Source organism: Theropithecus gelada, chromosome 3, assembly GCF_003255815.1.
Source record: "Theropithecus gelada isolate Dixy chromosome 3, Tgel_1.0, whole genome shotgun sequence".
NCBI lineage: Eukaryota > Metazoa > Chordata > Mammalia > Primates > Cercopithecidae > Theropithecus > Theropithecus gelada.
The window spans coordinates 48,061,117-48,085,027 of NC_037670.1; the positions used below are offsets into that span (position 1 = coordinate 48,061,117).

General features: G+C 36.3%; 1 protein-coding gene across 4 annotated transcripts in view; it reads left to right on the plus strand.

Moving 5' to 3' along the window:
• The window catches only part of NRIP1 (nuclear receptor interacting protein 1), a 104,299-nt gene that overhangs the window by 45,144 nt on the left and 35,244 nt on the right, over window positions 1–23,911 (plus strand). Inside the window, exon 3 of one of the 4 annotated variants that reach the window (XM_025380318.1) lies at window positions 5,617–5,739. The exons of 2 other annotated variants lie outside the window; for them this stretch is intronic. The gene's annotated coding sequence lies outside the window, so the exon portion shown is untranslated. Of the gene's footprint in view, window positions 1–5,616; window positions 5,740–17,744; window positions 17,936–23,911 lie in introns of those variants that run through there. One more of the 4 variants, XM_025380321.1, reaches the window with a different exon arrangement.

The window sequence follows — 23,911 nt, forward strand, 5'->3', positions numbered from 1 at the left end:
TTTTCAATCTATCTGTCTTTATATTTGTTGCACTGAGTAGACATCAGATATCCTTGTCTTCTTCAGATCTTAGGTGGGGAAAGCATTCAGTCTTTCACCATTAGTATGATAGATTAGTTGTAGGCAATTATCTTAGAAAGGAAAGATTGTTTTAACACTGAAACAGTTAATAAAATGTATGTTATTAATAGAATAAAGGACCAAAAACCCACATAAAAGAGTAAAAACTCACATGATTATCTCGATAGATACAGAAAAATCATTTGACAGGATCCAACACATCAGTGATAAAAGCAAACAAACAAAACTCAAAAACTACACACAGGGAGGAGGGAATAACCGCTGTATTATACTATAGCGGTATAATAATTAATCGTGGAAGATGGATTTTTTTTCTCCGTAAAATGGGGACAAAGCATGAATGTTTGCCATCATCGCTTCTATTCAACACTGGACTGGAAGTTCTAGCCATATTTTTTCTCATTGTAATGTTTATGCAGCCTATTTTGGAGCATGTGGAAATATTAAGGGAAAATAACCCCAACTCCTTTTCCTACCATCTAGAATTATCACTGTTAACATTGTGTTCTCTGTCCCTTCAGTATGGTGTGTGTATATGTGTGTGGGGTAACACATTAAAAAACAAATTTGAGATCGTACTTTATGCTCATATCTCTGACCTAATTTGTTACCATTTTTCTCCTTGCTCATTACTACCTACTGTGGTCGTCTCTCAGTTCCTTGAGCAGGCACATCCTTTGCATATGCTATTGCTTTTATTGGAAATTCTCTTCACTTTATTCTTTGTATGACTAGGACCTTCTCAGCTTAAATGTCATTTTCTCAGAGAAGCTTTTGCTTTTCCTTATCACTTTATGTAAAGTAGCTTCCTCTCTACCTCTTGCTTTGTTTGAAATCTTCAATTATTTTATTTTCTGTTTCCTTCTTGTCTCTTTCCCATGGGAACTGTGTTTGTCTTATTCATGTTGTAATTCCAGCACCTAGCATAGTGTCTGCCTTTCTAATTTGTTTGGCAGTTTGTTCAACTCAGATGAATAGTATCTTGCTTTCTTAGCATTGTATTCTGATAATTTTACCACATTATTGAAAAAAATAGATGTGTTTGAAAACATGCATTTTAAAGATTGTATAATATTTCATAATATGATGAAGTTATTTAAAATTTTCTTATTAATTAGACATGCTTCTTTTGTCATGATTCAAAACACATCTGGCATATTCAGTTTCACTGACTTGAACTGAAGGCTAGTTTACCCACTTATTAATATAGGAAAACTTTAAGTATTAATGTTAGAGTAGTTTATTTTGTGTTAACTTTTGTTGGTTTTATTTAAATATTCTTTTAATTTATCTTTTGTGTGGTCATATATTTGTTTCAAAAGGAGGAGTATAATAATGTTTTAGTAGAGACCAACCATTAACATAAACAATTCTAGAATGTGACAAAATATCACATACAAATTGTGGGCTTGGAATACTTTTAACTTTTTACATGGAAAATGTAGGCTCATTAAGTTGATATGCTAGTGCCAAGTGTTTTGCAGTACCTGAATTGAGACCATTGTAGATGAACAGTAGTAGAGAAAAATCAGAATTCATGTTCCAGAGAACTGCCAAGGCCCTGTCTTTTTCCAAAATACTAGGATTTGCATTCCACCTCAGCCCCTTATTGGCTTTCTGACTTGGGGTAACTTAAACCCAGCTTCCTCATCTACAAACTGGGGATAATAATAATCACCTTATAGTGTTTTTTTGTTTTTTTTTTTTTTTTTTTGAGACGGAGTCTCGCTCTGTGGCCCAGGCTGGAGTGCAGTGGCCGGATCTCAGCTCACTGCAAGCTCTGCCTCCCGGGTTTACGCCATTCTCCTGCCTCAGCCTCCCGAGTAGCTGGGACTACAGGCGCCTGCCACCTCGCCCGGCTAATTTTTTGTATTTTTTAGTAGAGACGGGGTTTCACCGTGTTAGCCAGGATGGTGTCGATCTCCTGACCTCGTGATCCGCCCGTCTCGGCCTCCCAAAGTGCTGGGATTACAGGCTTGAGCCACCGCGCCCGGCCTATAGTGTTTTTTAAAGATATGTCTGTAAAAGGCTGATTGTTATGTTTGAGACATAGTAATTGCTCAGTAAACTATAGTTAACATTACCTGTTAAGTCTTTTAGTTCTGGGAGTGTTGGTAAGAGTAGGAGCTGTAAGGATGCCTTATGGTGTCATCAACAGATAATGACCAGTTCATTAATAATGTTCCTCTAAGTGGGCACTGTGGTGCACTTAGCTACTTGGGAGGCTCAGTTGGGAGGATCATTTGAACCCAGGAGTTTGAGACCAGCCTGGGCAACATAGCGAGATCCTCATCTCTAAAAATAAAAATAATAATAATAATAATAATAATGTTCCTCTAAAGGTATTTTCTTTTACTCTTCTCAGGAGTTGGTAGTTTTCTTTATATAATATGCCAGTTTGTAGGGTTTCATATCTATGAACCTAGACCAAAAAAAGATTTAGCTCACAAGTTCATATTTTAATAAAGATCCAGTAATCAATTTGGAGATTACTATTTGCAGCATTCTTTTTTATTCTTTCTTTCTTTCTCTTTCTTTCTTTCTTTCTTTCTTTCTTTCTTTCTTTCTTTCTTTCTTTCTTTCTTTCTTTCTTTCTGTCTTTCTGTCTTTCTGTCTTTCTGTCTTTCTCTTTCTTTCTTCCTTTCTTTCCCTTCCTTTCCTTTCCTTTCCTTTCCTTTCCTTTCCTTTCCTTTCCTTTCCTTTCCTTTCCTTTCCTTTCTCCTTTCTTTCCTTTCTTTCCTTTCCTCTTTCCCTCCCTCCCTCCCTCCCTCCCTCCCTTCCTTCCTTCCTTCCTTCCTTCCTTCTCTCTCTCTCTCCTTTCCTTTCTTTCTTTCCTTTCTTTCTTTATTTTTCCCCCCCCGAGTCAGAGTCTCACTCTGTTACCCACGCTGGAGTGCAGTGGCGCAATCTTGACTCACTGCAAGCTCCACCTCCCGGATTCACGCCGTTCTCCTGCCTCAGCCTCCCAAGTAGCTGGTACTACAGGCGTCTGCCACTATGCCCAGCTAATTTTTTGTATTTTTAGTAGAGATGGGGGTTTCACCATGTTAGCCAGGATGGTCTCGATCTCCTGACCTCGTGATCCGCCCGCCTCAGCCTCCCAAAGTGCTGGGATTATAGGCGTGAGCCACCATGCCCGGCCAGCTTTCTTAAATATAGTTATGGTTACTTTATTGTTCCAACTGTAAAATAAAAGATTATAATCTTTTTGTCAAGAAGGAAAAAAGGTAATTGAAAACTGAACAATTAAATTCTACTGGAATTTCAGTGAATTGGTAGATAATGTTGATAACGGGAAGATGGGCGTGTCTTGAGTATTGCTTCAGAGATTGGGGATGGGAGACTTAAGAAATTCCCAAGGTCCCTACCACGTTCTAATAAGAGTACTCATGTAATTGCAAATATGGCTATTGTTAAGTTAATGTGTGATCACATCCTTCTAGGTATATATAATCAGGGCAAGTGATTGTTTCCAACTCTTCGTACAATTCCTATCTGAATTTATAGTCAAAGTTTGATTGAGTCCAAGGTCTATAATTCGGGGCATATGACTTAACCAGCCCCGCTCACCATCCATTGCTCCTCTGTAAAATGGAATCTCTGCTGATTTCACTGAGTTGTGAAGATCAAATACAGTCATGTCCATGATAGCATTTTGTAACTGGTAAAGCATTCCTCACTTAGTGATGCTCCCTTTTATGTGTCAGACCTGTCTCTTTCCCACAGCTGTTTGGTAGGGTGCCGCTGGTGGCCGTGCGATAGCTCAGAACTACATCTGTAATGTGTACTGCCTCTCAGGAGTTTTGTACTTGTGTTAGGGAGTGGACACTTTTAGTTTTTTCCTATTTGCATCATTTTATTTGTGGTGTTTGTTAGAAAAGTAATATGTACATATTTACTGTAGAGAAATTAGAAAATACAAATCAGAAAGAAAAATAATAATTACCTCTAAATGCAGAAATAATAACTGCATTTACTTTTGTTTAAAACAAAAATTCAGTTATGCTGAAATAATGTTGTTTCCTGTTTTTTTCAGTTAATATAGTATATAATTTCATATAATTTAATTTTCTTGTATAATACTTTAATGACTACATAATATTCCGTGATATAATATACTGTAGTTTATTTAACTATTTCTAATTTTTTCATTTTGACATTTTATGGCTGTATACAATGCACTGCACAAATATAATAGTATGTATTTTGAACATCCTTACGGCTAAATATTTACACCTATCCTCCATGATTTTTTAAATTTAGGAGAAATCTTAGACATGGGATTGCTGCATCGAGGGACATGTAACATGTTAAGGCATTTAATTTTTGTTACAGTTTTATCGAGGTATAGTTGATGAATAATAAACTGCACATATTTAAGATATAATTTGACAAGTTTTGACATATGTGTACACCTGTGAAACCATCATCACAATTAAGATAACATTTCTTTGTAATCCCTCCCTTTGGCATCCTTCATCCCCAGGCAACCCCACTGATCTATTTTCTTTCACAATAGATGAATTTGCATTTTCTGGAATTTCACCCAAATGGAATCACACAAAATATGTTTCTTTTTGTCTGGCTTCTTGCACTCAGGGTAATTATTTTGAGATTCATCCATGTTTATTTTCCATATGTGTGTGTGTATTCTGTTTTGATACTGAGCAGTAAAATTATATTGTATGGATATACCATATGATCATTCACCTGTTGATGATGGGCATTCCAGTTGTTCCCAGTTTTTGACTATTAAAAATCAATCTGCTGTAGACATGTTGTGTAAATCTTTTTATGGATATAGGGCATTTGATATTTATTGCCAATTTTTTTGCTGCAAAGATTACATACTTGGTGTTTCGAAACTGAAAAAGTTCCATATAAGAAAAACTATAGACCATCCTATCCAACTATAGGCTAACCTGGTGAAACCCCATCTCTACTAAAAAATACAAAAAACTAGCCGGGTGAGGTGGCGGGCGCCTGCAGTCCTAGCTACTGGGGAGGCTGAGGCAGGAGAATGGCGTAAACCCCGGAGGCGGAGCTTGCAGTGAGCTGAGATCTGGCCATTGCACTCCAGCCTGGGAGACAGAGCAAGACTCCGTCTCAAAAAAAAAAAAAAGAAAAAAAAAAAAAAGAAAAACTATAGCTACTCTTTTCTTTCTTTCTTTTTTTTTTTAAGAAATGCATCTTTAGGAGGATTTATAATTTTTTGTACGTAAATTAATTTAGCACAGCACGCTAAGAAATTTGAAATTAACCAAGGGTAATAAACACATCCTAGCAACTATAAACCTTTTTCACAGCTTATTTTGTTGAAGCAGTTACTTTTATCAATTATTATCTGGAAAGCAAAGATCTGTTGCTTTCTGTTAATGAATCAGCATTCATAAACAATTGATATTTTCTGTCAAATGACTACTTTTGCATCGAACTTGAACAATAAAAGGTAATGGGCTAACTTGAACTTCATCAAAAGGTGTTCCAGAATCTGGTTTGGAATAGATGCCAAACTATCTTTTCCCTCTTGTTAAGATGCATACTTGACTGAAGGAGGATGGGGAATCTGAAGACTCCGGATGACATCAGGGCTACTTTTCAACAGCCTTCTCAGTTTTCTTTCTCAGAAAGCAGAGGCTCAGAGCTTGGAGACAGACGGTGAGAATATTTTTTTCCTGAGTTCTTAAGGCTTAATCATTATGACTTTAATATATTTCAGACAATTCTTTCTCAGTTATAAATTAGCTTCTAATTCAAAATGTGTATTATGTGCTTCATCTGTGCAAGTTATTTCATCAGGCAATGTGGTTTAAAAAATGAATGAGGTACAGTCCTTCCTTTAAGGAACTTATATGGAAAGAATAAATGTAGATAAATAATGTAATCAAACAGTAAAAGAGGTTAAATGCCGTAAGAGAAATGGAGAAAAATATTCTTGAGAATTCAGTGTGTAGATTACTTCTAGAGAGAGGAACTGGGAAGCTTGAAAGAAGAAATAGTGTTTTTGTTGATAATACTTAATTTGATTGATCAAAAACCAGAGAAAATGGACAGTTAATACAAATCCTAAAACAGCAATCCCTGATTTCAGATAAAAAGTTAATTACTGTTTCGAGGAAAGATAGAAAGCATGTTTGATTATTGTGTGTTTATTATAGTAGAGGCCAGTGATTACTTTTGGAATTATGTAAAATTCCTCTTACAAAAGAAAGAGCATTATTAGCATTTCTGAGAAATGATAAAGTAATTGGATTAAATTAACACAAGTAGGTGGGCAGAGCAACAAAAAAGATGATGAGTGAGTGGTTAATTCTACTTGGATTAACACTCCTGTTTTCTAGTATAGCTACAACCTAAATGAATTTGTCATGTCTTAAGCTCTTGGACCTTATGCTGCTTATTTCTGGGAAGGAGAAATCCAAGTGAACTAGATGAAGGCATAATGATTGATTATTGTGCTCATAATCAGTTGTGAGTAGTTCAGTTTCATCTAGCTAACTGAAAAACTAGTCAGAGAGAGAGAGCAGATACAGTGTGCTAAAATTCACCATGTTTTAGCTGACCACAGTGTTTCCAAAATGGAACGGCAACTTTGAGCCAAATTTGCTCTTTACCTGTAGGCCTCATATGGTTGTCACAAGGATAATCCTAACTGCTTTGTCTTCACTATTCTGATAATGTTCAGAAAACCTAGTAATGAAGTTATTTTAATCACCCACTTAAATGCTTAGCTTTTCTTGTAATTTCATCAAGAAAATCTTTAAAACATTATTTTTTAAAAGACTGCATAAAATTACTAATAATTATTTGGTTGCAAGTCACTTTTCATATATTCATATATTGTTTCACCTCTAAATTGGAATTTAAAATCAACGGGGCAATTATTTGTAAATACTAAAATTGTTACTCAGATATAATTATGTGTTAATCACTGGTTGGTAGTCTGAAATCTGCTTTTGCATTTGATGAAACAGTTGATATTGAACCCCACTTCCGAACTTCTAATTTTGTTAAAATTAACATTATAATCATACATATTCCTGTGACCACCTCCCCCCCAAGATATAATTGGTTTGTTGTTGTTCTTAATTTTCAACACCTTTGTTTTACCACGTAACCAGAAGGATAAGCAGTGCTCACTGGATCCAACTAAGAGTTGGATGAGTAAATTATAGGTAGCCGTCTGGTAAATATGCACAGCCAATGAGTTCTTAGAAAGTTGTCAAATTTAGGTTTCTCTTCCAAATTAAAAAATAAAGACGACCAGGCATGGTGACTCATGCCTGTAATCCCCGCACTTTGGGAGGCTGAGGTGGGCAGATCATGAGGTCAGGAGTTCAAGACCAGCCTGACCAATATGGTGAAACCCTGACTCTACTAAAAATACAAATATTAGCCAGGCATGGTGGCGCGCACCTGTAGTCCCAGTTACTCAGGAGGCTGAGGCAGGAGAATCGCTTAACTCAGCAGTTGGGGTTGCAGTGAGCCAAGATTGTGCCACTGTACTCCAGCCTGGGCGACAGAGAAAGACTCTGTCTCAAAAAAAAAAAAAAAAAAAAAAAAGACGTTATAATGTATGGTGAACAACTTTGAAAACTAAAAATTTATAAAAACAAATTGCTAGTAGTGATTTTCTATATTCCTTTCACATATTTTTAAATGTTTTTAGATTTTAAAGATGATTATGTCAAATGTGTTTTTTCTAAAATGTGTTATTTTAAATAGGTTTTCCTTTTGAACGAACAGACCATGGTCAAATAAGCTTGGGAGATGTTGAGTCAAAGTATAGAATGTCTTTTCAATAAGCCTTTCATTAACCCAGTGGACTGTCTCTCCAAAAGGAGGATCTGGTATATCTCAGGAGATGAGTATTTGACAAGTTGAGGATTCTAAACTAATGTTTTATGAGGTTTTTACTATAGTTTGTCATACCCTGCAAAACACTCATGTTATATTTGTAAGTATAGTAATTTTTTTTGACTGAAAGCTCAAAGATAATGGTTGGGAGGAAAAAGGATGTAATTAATTGAATATTGCAAACTAAATAAAGAATGAAGTGTTTCAAAAACCTTTTAGTGTCTTAGGCCATGTTTCTCTTGCCCTTTTGTTAGCTCCTTCTTTTGAAAGAGATACAATCAGCATATGGAGTAACTAACAAAATTAATTCACCCTTTATTATATTTTGTAGGACTTTATGTACTTTCTGTGCTGTTTATCTCAGTGTCTAGTATTTATTAGCTAATTTTGATAGAAATTGCTGATACCAAAACAGGGAATATCTTGGGTAGTGTTAACTGAATGACTGTAAATCAGTTTAGCTTAAACACTTGAATATACTGTTTTCTCTAACGGAATTTTTATTGTCATATGTCACGATTTTCCACTAGGAAGAGTTCTCTACTGTACTTTTTTTCTAGTTTGATTAAATTTTTGACAACTATTTTAGTAGAATAGATGTCTTGAGTTTAAAACTTTCACGTCAGACATAAAGTATGTATATAAAATTGTTTTTAAAAAAGGGCCAGTACTGATGAGTTGGGTTACAAGGTTGGTAAAGTAGGCTAATTGTGTACATGAAATGCCTTTCCAACTTCATAAAATATTCCTCAAAGTCATTTTTTAAAATTTGTTTAAGAAATAAATCTTTGTAAAATGTGTTTAAACTTTCACACCAGATTTTTAGTAGGAACATGATACTGGTGAAACAAAGATCAATTTATAGTGTGGGTAAGTTGTCTTAGTTAGAATTAATTGCCGTAAACCAATTTGTCCTTCTCACTAGTGTTTTCCTGGCCTTGTGGATAACCCTGGTAAGAAAATCTGTATGCTTGGCTCAAATGAATCATTGTTAGTTTCCAGCATTGCTTCCATCCACTCTTAATTCCCTTTCTTACAGCCAACCATCTTACTTCAGAGTCTTACCATTTCTCATCTGGAGCTCTTGTGCTGGCCTCTTCACTGACGTCCTTGCTCCAGTCTTTCACGGCCACCAGGTCTTCCTGAAACTCCAGCTTGCTTGTGTTACTTGTCTGATCAAACATCATGTAGCAACTGCAATAGCATAACAAACACGGAAAAGTAATAGACCTTCCTTAATCCTAGCTTACTGTTACTATGGGAAACATTAATACAATTAACTTTTTTTTTAAAAATTTGATATCTTTAAAGAATTGACTTTTCTTTAAGTCTTTTACTCAGTATCTTAATTGATATAACTTACGTTGTTTGGGGAGGAAGATCCCTACTAGACCAAGCCTCCATATCAACTCGGATTTTATAAAGTCGCTCTATGCGAAGCCTCCATATCAACTTAGATTTTACAAAATTCCTGTATTCTAAGCCTCCATATCAACTCAGAATTTTTTTTCTCTTCCATGCAAGGTTTCAAGTGAAGTAATCAAAATAATTTTAAAAGTGTTGATCAAACTGTCAATACACTTTCTTTTCTTACTTTCTCTTCTTCAGGTCTTTTTTCACTGAAATTAACTGTTGTGAACCTGGTAGTCTCCTTGATTCTCTGCTACATTTGCCCTTCAACAGTGTGGCCTGCGGTTTGCATATCTGAAAATTGTTTGATTCTAACATCAGAGCTTATGCATTTTATTTAGATCTTCTTCATTCTGGATTAGAGGTATATGAGTAATTTTCAAACCTTGTTTGCTTCCTTTTTGCATTTATTTATTAAAAAATTGTTCACAGTAAAGTCTATGTAAGCTTCTAGCTTGAAACTTTGTCTCCTGATGTTGCTGCCCCTCTCTGCACCCCCTCCCCACCTGCCATCTTGTAGACCATCCTCCAAGCTAGTGCTTCTCAAAATATCTGCAGTAAAGGCCAATAATTTGTCTGTTTCCATTTTATTTTCTTTAGTAACCCACTTTTATTGTCTTTTTAAAAAGCTTCTATGACAGATTAGAAGTTTTTAAAAAGACTACAAAATCTAAGTCCACACCTTTCATCATTAAATTTAATTATCTGTAACTTTTATAGAACATGCCATCAAATTATTTTGTCATGTTCTATAAACGTTTGTCATTACTGGCAATGTTTATTCTTGGAGGGGATTACTTAAAGTTTCTAGAACATACTCTGTGCCATTGTGCTTCCTGGACTGGGCTGATGGTCCTCCTACTTTCTAAAGAATACTGAAGCTTCTTTTCCTGTTGGGAAAGCCTTGATTGTCCCTAGAGTCAGTTCATATGCAGCCTCTGTAGAGCACCTTCACTAAAAACGGTGTTCCCTGCCTTATAACTCAGTCTTCTCCCAAAAATCATGTCTTTCAGTGCTTTTTCCACTTTGTCCATGCCTTCTTTTCAGTAGTATCTCACTATGTTGTTGATTCTGTTTTTTCCTGATGAGATCGTGAGCCCACTAAGGGCTGGTTTATCACTTCATTATCCTTGTAACTTCAGCTCTTAACAACATAGCAGCTTCTTTATAAATATTTGTACATTCGTTACTTCTTGTATGGTAAATTCAGAATAATAGAGACTACAGAGATGGGAGATTTTTCATATCCTCCTTAGTCTACTCATCTTTTTAGAAAGTTCTTTCTTTTCTTTCCTCATCTTGGTCTTAGGGACATTCTGCACAGAGAACCATATTTATCTACCATAATTATAGTGGAAATTCCTGAAATTAGAAAGAAGAGATTATGTTTGAAGAAAAGCAGCATTGCATTTTTTAACTATTACTAGCAGTAGCTCTCAAACTTTTTGCTTTCAGGACACTTTTCTTTTCCCCCCCCATACGAAGTCTTGCTGTCTTGCCCAGGCCGGAGTGCAGTGGTGGAGTCTCGGCTCACTGCAAGCTCTGCCTCCCGGGTTCACACCATTCTCCTGCCTCAGCCTTCCGAGTAGCTGGGACTACAGGCGCCCACCACCACACCTGGCTAATTTTTTATATTTTTAGTAGAGACGGAGTTTCTCCATGTTAGCCAGGATGGTCTTAGTCTCCTGACCTCATGATCCGCCCACCTCAGCCTCCCAAAGTGCTGGGATTGTAGGCGTGAGCCAGCGCACCTGGCCTCAGGACACCTTTATGTTCTTAAATTATCAGGGACCCAAGAGAGATTTATTTATGAGATTCATATCAACTGATGTTTATCATATTAGAAATTTAAACTGAGAAAAAATTTGAGACAAGAGTTACACAAGGATGCATTCCATATATATAGCCTCTAGACAACTCTACTGTATACTTATGAAGTAATGATACCAAAAACCAGATAACATTTAGTATTATGAAAGTAGTCTTTACCTCGTGTGCCTCCTGAATGGGTCATGGGGACCCCTGGCATCCTTGGACCACCCTTTGAGAACTGCTGTGTTATGGCAATTCACTTGTCTAATTGCGAAAAGAATCTTCTGTTTTTCTATTCCAATAATGTTAACCTTGCTTTTGTGTTTGTAGATTAATAAGTTTTTTTTTTTTAATAACTGCACGGCATATCATATTACCCACTTTTCTATTAATGTCTAGACCTAGAATGTGCTGGAACTTATTGCCAGCGTTGGCTTGGCAGCTGTAAGACAGAGATGCTTACTCAAGGAGAAGTCATTTTATTTGTGGATACTCGGTAAGGTCATTCCTAGTTGTGCCCTGTCAATAACCCTGACTGTCAAGTCCTTTTTATGATTTGTGTACCTTCTAATACTTCTGTGGTGATTCACCCAACTCCAGAGGTTTCAGAGGTTTGGTCATTTAAAAAAATAATTTCACAAAATGAAGTTGATGTGTTATTTTGCAGGATTGACTAGGCTTCCCCTCAAGTCTTTCCTTCTCTCCTTTGTGTGACCTTCCCCTCCACTTGCCTCAACCTGATCCCTGATGCTGGCGGTCCTTTTCTGAGAGTACAGTCTGCTCTCTGGCAGATATTTACTTGGCCCTGGTGACTCCTGTTCTGTTTTACTCCCTGCCCTCTTACCTTGGCTGATACTCTGTTAAATTCTTTCTGAGGTTTTAGCGGGACAGTCAGTCTCTACAGTATTTGACGACTCTCTTCAAATTACATTGGTACTGGGTCTTCCCTGAGAGTTCTGGGAATGCGTTGTGTACCTTTCAGCTGGATGGGAATACCAAGATGGCTGCTAGTTCCGACACTTGATTTACTGACAGCTTCATATTCTTTTTACTCATAGTCTTTTTATTGTGTGATGATGTCATGCAAGCTGGAATTTGGGGACTTGATATCATTATGAGTGATCATCTAAAAACATGAAGCTGATAGAATGTTGGGTAGTTTTTATTTTTTAATTCTGTGTCTTAAACATAGTCGAGACTCAATAAATGTTTGCTGAGTTAATTTTTTTTCCCATTAGTGTTGGATAGAACTCTTAGCTCCAAGAACCACACTATAATTTAAGTCAGACATCTCTGTTTTATAGCCAAGGGAAATACGCTCTCACACTGTTCTGAAAAGGTACATGTTACTGTCTTAGTAAGCAAAACCCTTACCTAATACTTGATAGTTGAAAGGTACAGAATTCAGATTTCAAACAGGATCTGATTCTGACTCTTTAAAGCACCCCTGTAAGAATTACTACTTTTTTGAAACTTTATAGAAATCATTTTTTAGCACAGTGTTTATCAAACCTAGGCTTGAGATATAGTAATTATTTTTATCATTTTTATCTTTGATTTAATAAAGTTGCTATGAAATAACACCCTATGTTATAGCACTGTTTATGTTAAACAAATTGCTTTCTAAATAGTCAAAGCAGCTTTCATTGTTTCCAGAACTGTCTCTTTCTTCAATTCTCCTGCCTTTACCTTATTTTGGCCATGGTAGTGCACTGACTGATCTACAGTTTCTTCTTCCCTCCAAGCTGTCAACAACTCCATAGCTTCTGGTTTTGTTTTTCTAATATGCTTTTCATAATACCATTGCTTGTAAGGAAACCCACCAGATAAAGGCCAGCTTCTTGGCATGGCCTTGATTCAAAGTCCTTGGTCCCAGTTGCATTTCCAGCCTAATCTCCACTCCCATTGGACTGCCACGCTTCCTGTGTCACACTCGGCTCTTCCTTGCCTTTGAGTGCTATTTCTGGACCCTAGAATGGCTGCCGTTCTCTTCTGCCTGGCTAGCCCTTACTCATTTTTTAACCATCACTGACCACCACCTGCACGTGCACGTATGAACCAAAAAACCTAGTTACAGCCTATCTGTGTTCCCAGAGCACTTTTTAGATATTTCGGTCATTGCATTTAGCACAGTGTATACTTTCTCTCCTTTGGCACAGAGACTAAGGAAGAAAATCACCAGCGCTGTGCCCTCTCGGGTCTTATTTACTCATGAGGTATTATTACTCTGTCCTTTTCCTGTCCTGTTTAGGAAAACATACCTGAATCCAAGTGAGTGAAAGTGTGGTTATTACCCAGGTTATCTTGAATTTATTTAGTCTGTTTTTTTAAAAGGGAATAATTTGCAACCTCTTAGACCTTATTAAATTCTGTACTGACACGGAATACTTACACTAAATACTCTTTAGAACTAATCATGACATACCTTATATCTGATGGTGACAAACCAGCATGTTATAGATGGAGACACACTGATTTTAGGATATATTGCGATTTAAACATTACAGCTCTTTGTTCCACCAGACTATTTATTTCTTGAGAGCCAGGACTATTTTATCCATCTTTTTCCTTTTGTTGCTCTAGAGTAGTGATTTAAAAATTTGCCTACTTTAGCTACTAAATTGAATTTCGAGAGCATTGCCAGGGAGGAATCAAACACCCTCTACTGGCATTAATACTTTCTCTTTTGGCCCATGCCCTGGTAATGCTAAAACATCAAATGTCATGCTGATGATTTTATAACAAGACCGAGATTACCTTACCTTGTTTTACTTGTGTCACTTTCACTGTTCTAATGATTTTTTTTCCTGTCTTAAGAATGAATTCATCACGTTGGGAATAAGAAATTTAGTAAACATGCAATAATGTAATTTTCCTTCCCTGTAATCTTAGTAAGCTGTATGCAGTATGCATGAAGTTTATGACTTAACCAACTAAAACCATATATTTTTTAAAAAATGAAAATTCTAGAGATAAATATTGATGGAAATATTTTTTAGTCTTAACTTATCACTGTGCTACAAATCTGAAAGATACAAATAGAGCTTTAAGTTTTACATTCGCTACACTGAAATATAGTCCAGAAAGAATTCGACCTGAATTCTTTAATAAGCACAATGGAAGGGTTGTTTACTTTTGGGAACTAATAGCTGCCCCATTCTTTGTGATTGTCTGCTTACATAATTTGTTATGAAAGAATGCTTCTAGGTAAACCCTCTCTCCAGAATGCTGGTGGTTTGTTCTCTTCTGCTTGGGAAGGGTTAAGAGGAGACAACATCCTGTCAAAGACCTTGTTTTTAATTTTGCTTCTCACACTGGCACAGATCCTGCTAAGAGCAGCCCAGATTAGTTCGGAAAACCTTTGAAGAGATTTAAGATGTCCTTCAGCCAGTTTGAAGGTTTTTGTCTTGCAAATCCAGTACAAGGGCGCCTGCAGGCATCTCGACCCTTGCTGTGCTGCTGATGCAGCTCAAGGTCACACTAACCCGCCCTGTGACATTCAACAACAACAAAAAAAATTATGCGGTGAAACTGCCTCAGCGTTCAACCAACCAACAACTTCCTTTAGTGAGGAACTGAGGAAGAAGTCTTTTTTACCCCCCTTTTTCTCTTTTGGGGGGGTTCTGTGAATTTTTGCTGTAGGAAATAATCCCGGATTTCTGGTGTGTGTGATGACAAGGTCATTTCTTAATTAGAACACATGTAAAGAACAAAGCTAAATGGCTTCAAAACAGCTTTGTAGTTGATGGAGAGGATTTAAATTATTTAAAGAGATAGTCACCCATGTATGATGGAAGCTGAATTCTAAAGGCATTAACTCCTTCATTCCTATCTACTTGTCATTGCTTTGAATTCCGTATGTCTGACTTTAGAGGGTTGCATTCTAAACTTCAGAGAATTTATAAATGCCCAGTTTTAAAATGATGAAATATAATTTATAAATCAAATTCTCAGATAAACTTTTAATGGAGATGTTTTCTCCCCATGACATCTATCTCCTAGAAGCATTATCAAATGGCTTGACTTAGGAACTAGGAATTACACACTCTTCCCTCTGGCAACTGTGATTTATTTATAATGTGTTGGAGGTGGGTGAGTAAAGTGCTTCTTTATTGCCTCACCTTCTCTCTTCCTCACTTTTATCCATTTGTGATTTGGAAGTCTAGTTGAGCAATTTTCTCCTGCCTCTTTAGAAATAACAGCACATATCATTCAGGTTTTTCAGCTTTCAAAGAGTTGGTGTAGGAAGACCATCTTTTTTCTATGGAAAAAAAAAGTAATCTTAGTGAAAAATGAACTTTAAGAAAGTTGTTTCTGAACACGCATGACATTTTAAGGCACAATGAGACCATGTCCATGAACACTCAGTAGCCATATTGGATCTGCTCCCGTTCTTGCGGCTTGTTTCCCCATGTTCCTCCTTCGCTGCCTGCGAATGTTAACTACCAAATACATTAGTTGGACAAAGTCCAAGTGCGTTGGCTTTCTGTGCTTGAGACTGAATGTGTATCACCTCTGCAGGATTGGAGCAGAACAATCTAAGAGTAATTTTGTGGTTGATATTTTCTTTATGTATATTGTGTATAGAAGCACACGTGGCAGTTATTTTTTTGTCCACCAAATGACATTGTGTAGAGAAAGTTACCTTCAACATTATGATATTAGCAAAACAATTTTCTCAGAATTTATACCCAGTTGCTTTTTGACTGAAGTAGAATCAAGACAAGTACAATATTTTAAGTGTGATGATTTAAATTGATATTTTGGATTTGTGGGCCGCACTGAAGAAATTTGTTTGAGGGGATAACATGATGGACTGTGTAAGAACAAGTTAGAATGAACTAGACTTCTTATTCTGAAGGATTTTTCTCCTATTGAGAAACAATTTTTGGGGTCCATGAAAATCCATAGTTTTAGATAAGGGTATTTTAAAGATTTCAGATTTGCAAAAAGAAAGTATTGGAGGGGAAATCTATATGCAAGGAAATGGTTAGTGTGATTCATAGCATCCTGCCCTTGCCTGGAGTCTGGTGTGCCCTAAATGTCATGTATGACCCAAGCTCACCTGCTAGTAATTTCTAATTTACTGTCCTAATTCATCGATTTGTTATCACTAATTGTTCTTCATTTACTTCTGTGTAGTTTCCAGTACCTAAAGGGTTGAAAGGTTGCTGTAATTGGCACCCGCAGCTGCTCTTTCTTTTGACAGGGGATAATTTTGCAGCCTCTGCTTTGTGTGACAGCTGCCTAATTGGGCATTCTCCCCTTGTAGCAAGCCTGCCTCCTCCAGCCTCCCTGCTGACAAATGGTGGTGGATTATAGATGAGGACACGCTGACCCGTTCGACCTTGCTGAGACAGCGGGGAGGGGCCTCCTGCTACGTGAGGGAAGCGTTAGGTCATTTAGAGGACAAGGTCATGAGCCAGGTGGAGAAATGACATGATATCACATGACAGTAGCCTGATGACATGGTCAGTGTGTCAAGGACAAATGCATCAGTATCGATTAAACGTTTTTGCAATACTTTTCATTGAGTCCCTAGTATTTCTTAATTGTTCCTACTGATTTATTTTTAAGAAATAGAAAAAGTGCAAAAGGAGACACATATATTTTAGCAGTGTTAGAACAATTGTTTACATGAAAACAATTGGTGTAGGATGCCTCCTAGTAAGTTTCTTCAGTATTTTGAGTATTATGAGTATTTTGTTCTTAATTTTTGCTTAGTTTGCAGCCCCTTAACTATCAATACTTTTCAAGAGTTGTTTGAAAATTAAGGCAGGCAAATTAAAATGTGGCAATGTATGTTGTTAAAAAACATTTAACAACGTCTGTCATTCCCCTACTCAATGATTGGCATAGCTTTTCATATTCTGAATAAAAGAAAAATAAGCCAAGTGAAAATGTGTAATTGAAAAGAACCCCAGAACTCTAGATTTATAAGATCAGCCATACCACCGTGAGGCCATAATTATGAAGTGTTAAAGGTACTTTTTAAATAATTTTTGAGACCTGAAAATATTTTTCAAATAGCTTGAGATTATTCATAATGTAAATACTTCAAGATACATGAAAATCTGTTGTATGTGTTGTTACTGGTAATGCACATGCTTTTCTTGAGAAAGTCGACTTGAGCTATTACAATACATTTTTAAGTGTAAAATCTTCAGAATCCATGCCGAGTCTATTAACCCTATGTTAATACCTGAAATGATGAATTCATGTAAAACGGCACTGGATAGTACAATTAAGAAAAATGCCTAGTTTTAAAAATGGTTAACAGTTGAATACAAAGATCATGGTTCTCATTTCTGGAAAAACAATCATTGGGCACTTGAATCTAAGTCCTCAGTTCAACAGGAGGTAATTTTATGCCCCTGAGATTAAAAAAAAACGAGGCATGGTAAAGTGTGATGAATTAGTTCACCGAAGTAGACACATCTATATTTTCATGGCACGTGTGTGTGTGCGGGCGCGTGTGTGTTTCATTTTGACCATGCTGTGCATGTGTTTAGCTGCTCTCAAACCCTGACTCAAGCTTGGTGGAGGTTTAATCCTGTGCCCTTGTACACGTATACTTGATTAGTAGTTGTGGTTATCTCAGCAGAAGACATACCGCCCTCCTCCTTGTATTGGTCGGGACCTGGGCATTGGGGAGTCAAGGCAAAGGAGAAAGAAAAGAGATTTTACATTAGTATTCTATGAAAGCCTTACTGTCTGCAGAACAAATTGATTGCTCCGGTGTACCTGTGCTTGGCACTACTGCTGTGAAAGAAAGGTAGGGCTGTAATCTGTTTTATTGTATTACATATTGTGACACTCCAGGAATATTTAACATGTACTCTTTCTATGGCACGTGCTGTAAGTCTAAGTAAAGAAAAAGGAAATAAATGAATGGAGAGTATGTGAGAGCAGTGGGCTACAGCTGTGTTTACTTCAGTCTGAGAGAGTTCATTCGAATAAGATAATTTTACTGAAAGCGTCACTGGGAACATAACCTGATTGATAATGAAACCCTGTAAAGTGTTCTGAGGCACTAAATCTGCTTCCCTGCTTGAAACATGTGAGGCAGAGATGAAATTCAAGCTAATACTGTAAGATTTTAACCATCAGGTGGGAGCAGTTGTGGAGGTGGTTATGGACATAGTTTGGAAAATTATTGTAAATTATTTTAAATTGTGCTTCAGTACATTATATTCTTAAAGGTCCTCCATAACATGTTGCAGAGGAGAGGAAAGAGATTTTCATTCAAAAAAGAAAAGAGGTGGAGTGGCCACTACACCACCTTAAGCTGTATTAAGGAAATTAAAAAATGTGTTGTTTACCTTATTCTTTTGCTAGCTTGATTTACATAAACATTGTATGGTTTATTCTGTTGTAGAAAAGGAAATTGCACATTTCTTACAGTTTTTTTTTTTTTTTTTTCTGTGAATGTTATTCAGATAGAGACTTGTGGTGTACAGCTTGGAATATTTGGAATTACTTCATTTGAAAAGAATAAATGCTTTAATATTTTATCAAGTGATTAAAATATCTGTGATTGGAGTTGGACCCCTGGGCATTTTTAGGCATTCTTAAAATGTGGTCATAGCTGCACTTTTTCAGTTGTGTATAAATCTGTACTGCGAGGGGAGAAAAGAAATTCCTCTTGTCCAAGCCTCTTGCCACATGTGAATGGCAGGTGCCCTTTTCCCTCTTCTGTCCCCATTCTGATCCTCGATTACAATCAGAACACTTGATTTAGGAGAGAGAGGAAGCAAAGTACCTCATACTAATACATTGATGAAATGAAAGTTGTTTCCTATTGTTTACTTTTGTATTCTTGAAACTAGTATATAGCTTTACATTTTTTAGATTACATTTCACTTCCATTTAAATGTGTGAATAAGTGTGCTGTGTACAGTAATTGTATGTCCTGAAGACATTCCGGTACAGATCTGTATAATCACAAGCTATAGACATTGGTCTAGACTGGCTTGCAGATACTTTTATAGAAAATGACCAAGTGAAGAAGCATTTTTAAGCACCTGTCAATAATAAATATGTCACTCTGTGACATAAAACATTGATTAAAATGAACTATTTGAGGTCATATTATCTATAAAGGGGATGTTTTCAAAGAACTTTTGAACTGCCTCACACAATTCAGACTATTACATTTTGTTTCAATTGGATATAGGCATCAAAATTATTGTACTGTATTTTCGTACACCTAGTTTTGTGAGTTTTTTTCTTATTGAAAAAACATATCAGAAATTGTAGAGGAAAAGTAAACTATAGAACTAAAAATCAGAATATTTTATTTTTCAGAATAAAACATGCTCTTAAACTCTTTTTACTTATGGTTTTTGATTTTGTAATTACTTTACAAATTTTGAAGATTTTAGAATCTTTCACTTTCTCAAAAGAAATACATGGCATACACATGGTTAATAATTAGCCAAGTAAGATGGGGAAGTTAAAAGAGGATACCAAGTCGAGAAAATTGATATTTTCCTTTTTTTTCCCCTTTTCTTATTTATTTTTTGATGGAGTGGAAGATTGTTTTAACGGGAAAGGACTATATTTTGTTTATCAGAGTATCCACAATGCTTAACACTGTACTTGGCATATAATAACTGCTTAATAAATATTTGTTGAACACATGAATAAGGAATACTCAACCGCCCTCCCTTCTCACCCACCCTGTTAGATTGTTTTCTTCTCTCTTGGCTATTTATGGTTTCAATTTGTGCAGTGCTCATTGTGGTGAGGTTTTACATCAGTTGCTCTTTTGAAAGTACTCTAGGTATTGAAGGAACAGGAATTCAGTGTTTTAGAATCAACCTCTGAATGGTGTTTATGGAATTGTTTTTCAGTCGGAGTAATTCAAGTGACTGAGTCTTAAAGTGTACTTCTTCCAAATGTGTGCTTCGAGTTCTTCTTCACCTCAAGTTGCCTCTGTTCTTTTCCCTCATATGCAGATCTACTGTGTTGTTGAATTTTGTTCAGCTGTGAAATCTAATTCTTAAGAGTTTCATCTTGTCAGTTTAGGTACATTATGCTTCTTAACCAATATCAACAAATTGTTTTAAACATCCAGCAAAGTTATCTGTTAATTTTAGTCAGATATATCTAGGTCCATTACATTACAGAGAAAAACATTTGATATGTTATTATGACTATTAATTTAAGCCACGAGATGGAAGACATTCATGAGAACAACTCTATGTGGGTGACACATCCGTAAGTTCAGTAAATGAGCGTGCAGTGGTATTTGGTATCCAGTGTTAGCTAGGCTTGGACTGGAGTTCTTGAGCAGTAGGAACCTTAGGAATTATTATAAAGAGTTTATTTACCTGATGAGAACACTGGGCTTTAGGCAAGTTCCTACTCAGCCACTGTTGTAAAACTGCTTAGGACCTGAGCCAGGGCTAAAACACAAATCATCTAGCTTTTAAAAAAGTGATTATTTTTTTAACATGGTATCAACTCTTTGTTCAGTTTTATGCTTCTGAAATAGTAATTGTTAGGTTTATATTAGTCACATTTTATTCCCGTAGCCACAGTAAAGTGTCAAAAATTGAGAAGAAAACTTTCTGTAAAATTAGTGGCCAGGCACAGTGGCTCAAGGCCCCTGTAAGCCCAGCAGTTTGGGAGGCTGAGGTAGGAGGATTGCTTGAGCCCAGGAGTTCAAGATCAGTCTGGGCAACCTTAGTAAGACCGTATCACTACTAAAAATTTAAAAATTACCTAGCTACTTGGCAGGTTGAGGCGAGAGGATTGCTTGAGCCCAAGAGTTCAAGGTTGTGGGTGAGCTGTGATTGAATCACTGCGCTCCAGCCTGGACAACAGAGCAAGAACCTGCCTCTCTTTCTCTCTCTCTCTTTCTCTCTCTCTCGTTTCATATTGAAATAAACTTGTGAATACAGTTGACCCTTGAACAATGTGGGGATTAGGAGTCTCCAGCCGCTGTGCAGTTAAAACATTTGCATCTAACTTTTGACTTCCTCAAAACTTAACTACTAATAGCCTACTGTTGACCAGAAGCCTCACCAAAAACATTAAAACAGTTGATTAACATGTATTTTATATGTTATATGTATTATATACTGTATTCTTATAATAAAGTTAGCTAGAGGAAAGAAGATGTCATGAAGAAAACCATAAGGAAAAGAAAATATATTTACTCTTTGCCAAGTGGAAGTAGATCATAATAAAGGCTTTATCCTCATCATCTTCACATTAAGTAGGCGAAGGAGTTGGTCTTGCTGTCTCAGGATTGGCAGAGATGGAAGAAAATTTGCTTGTAAGTGGACCCACACAGTGCAAGCCTGTGTTGTTCAAGGGTCAACCGTAGCACAGTCACAACCACATTATATAGTCTGTTGATATTTGATATCTGTGGCAGTGTTTTCTTTAATAATATAGTCATGACTTTGCAGAGGAGGGCAGCCAGTTGAGGTTCTTGCTATGTGGAGACCACCAAAGGGCAATGCTTGCCTCCTTCAGTGATAATTAAATGCTGACTTTTCAAGAAATTCAAGAAATATTCTAATTCAGATTGTTCATGGAGAGATTAGACTCGTGGGGTTGGAGCTGGGGTTTGCAGATAGGTCCCAGCAGTACATGTCAGGTAAATATTCAAGTTAAAGACTGAGAAGGTCCATCCAAAAATCACATACCTAGTTCAGGGTGCTGACAGACTTAGCTATAGGTGGGTCAGGTCTTCATCCACATGGGCTACGTTCATGACTTGGTCTTATTTCCAGTAGAGAAATGAACAAGGAACTAAAGACACGATCAGAAAGCCAAATTGACCAAACACAGAGATACTGGAGAAACTACTAGACAGTAGCGGTGTGGTTTGGAGCCATGGCTGTCTCATGCTCAAAATTAAGTTTATAAGCTTACAAGTCATAGGGATGGTGGTTAAACTGTTCCTAACCCTTTCCCTGCAATTACTGGAAAATAAATCTCCAGGCCTGATTCTTTAGTTCAACAGTTGGGCAAAGTTTGCAAGCAAATTATTTCACCTCTTTATACCACAGTTTCCCCATCTGCAAAATGGGGAATATTTTAGTGTCTTCCTCTTTAGGTTATGAGGATTAAATGAGAAGACAAATGTATAATACCTGGAGTATATACAAATTATAGATAAATTGTGTGTGTGTGTGTGTGTGTATATATATATATATAAATGTGTACGTATAAATATAAAAATATATTTTTATATATATTCAAGGATAATATAAATAATATATACAATGATTATTTTTGTGGGTTTGTGTGTCTACGTGTAAGTGTGCCATGTCCTCTACTGATATATTTTTTTATCCTGCTGTTAATAACAGATGACTTGACTAGGTAACCATAATATGGGAGCTGTATCCAACTATTTATTTCTATTTTTTACCTATTAATTTATTCTCAAATTTTAACGTAGATAATGGTCTGTGACTTTAGTCATATTTTTTCCTCTCCCAAAGTGTATATTCTTTGTCATGATTGGTTATGTGACTTTTATTTGTACTGAATTTATTAAAATATGTATCAAAAACTGCATAATTGTCAGTGATCACCTTTCCTCTTGAAAGTATCGTGTGTCTGAAGGAACTGTGAATCTCAGTTTAGAATTATAATAAATGATTTGGAAAATGAGAGTTAAGAGCAGATAAGGTAAAATTTAATTTGTTTAAATCTTAACCAAACTTTATCTTCCTTCAAGTATCACTCATAGTTTCCTGACTTTTTTCTCCCTTTAATTGTAAAAATTTCTTGGCAATTAAAGATTTTTTGTAGATCTGTAGGAGACTGGGGTGATCTGACTTTATAAGTGTGAATGCCAAATGAATAGCAATTAACACAGTACCTTTCTCAGGAAGGCAGGAAAGGGAGAAATTCGAAATGCCTTATGATTTGATTTGAGTTTAAGTAAAGTTTTATTTTTTATTGGATAGTACTTGTAATTTTTAATAAAGTGATTTTTTTATCTTTATAAAAGCATCTTACTTGAAAATAAGAAGAATTTTTCAAACAATTATATCTTGTAAGTGTCTTTATTTGGCTTATAACTTAAATAACTGTATATATATTTGTTGTTTTCTTGTGTGTATATTATGCTCCCAGTTGTTTCTGAATATTATGTATAGAAGTGGTCAGAGAGCAACTAAGAGTAATGGCATGCAATTATTATATGTAGCAAAAATTCAGTATCTCAGATGTGCCCATGGTGAACAGAATAAAAGTCGTCCTTGTTCTCATGGAGCAATAGTTACAGTCTAGTGGTGGAAAACAGGAGATAAACAAATATTTAAAAAGCAAGGAAAGCAAGCACAAAAAATGACAGAATGAGAGAAGTCCTAAGACAACTGTGATCTCCGAGGTGTTCTGCGAGGGAAGAAGTGCGGAGACGGTTTGCCTGAAGTCATTGGGAAAGACTTATCTTAGCGGGTGATATTTAAGCTGAGTTTGGGGAAGGAGGCAAAGGAGCCAGCCGTAAGAAAGCGAGAAAGAACTTTCTCAAAAAAGAGAACCACACACAGAGATGCCAGAGACCGGAGAGCAATGTTGGTGTTCTGGGATCCGGGGAAGTCTGTGTAGCTAGAGCTGTACTGTCCAGTGAAGAAGCTACAAGCCACAAGTCACCTGTAGCTTTTCTGAATGGAGGTAGTTTGTAAGTGTAAAATACACCCCAACTTGGAAGAAGGACTTAGTACTACAAAAAGAATGTAAAGTATCTTAAGAATTTTATAGTGATTTCATATTGGTACCA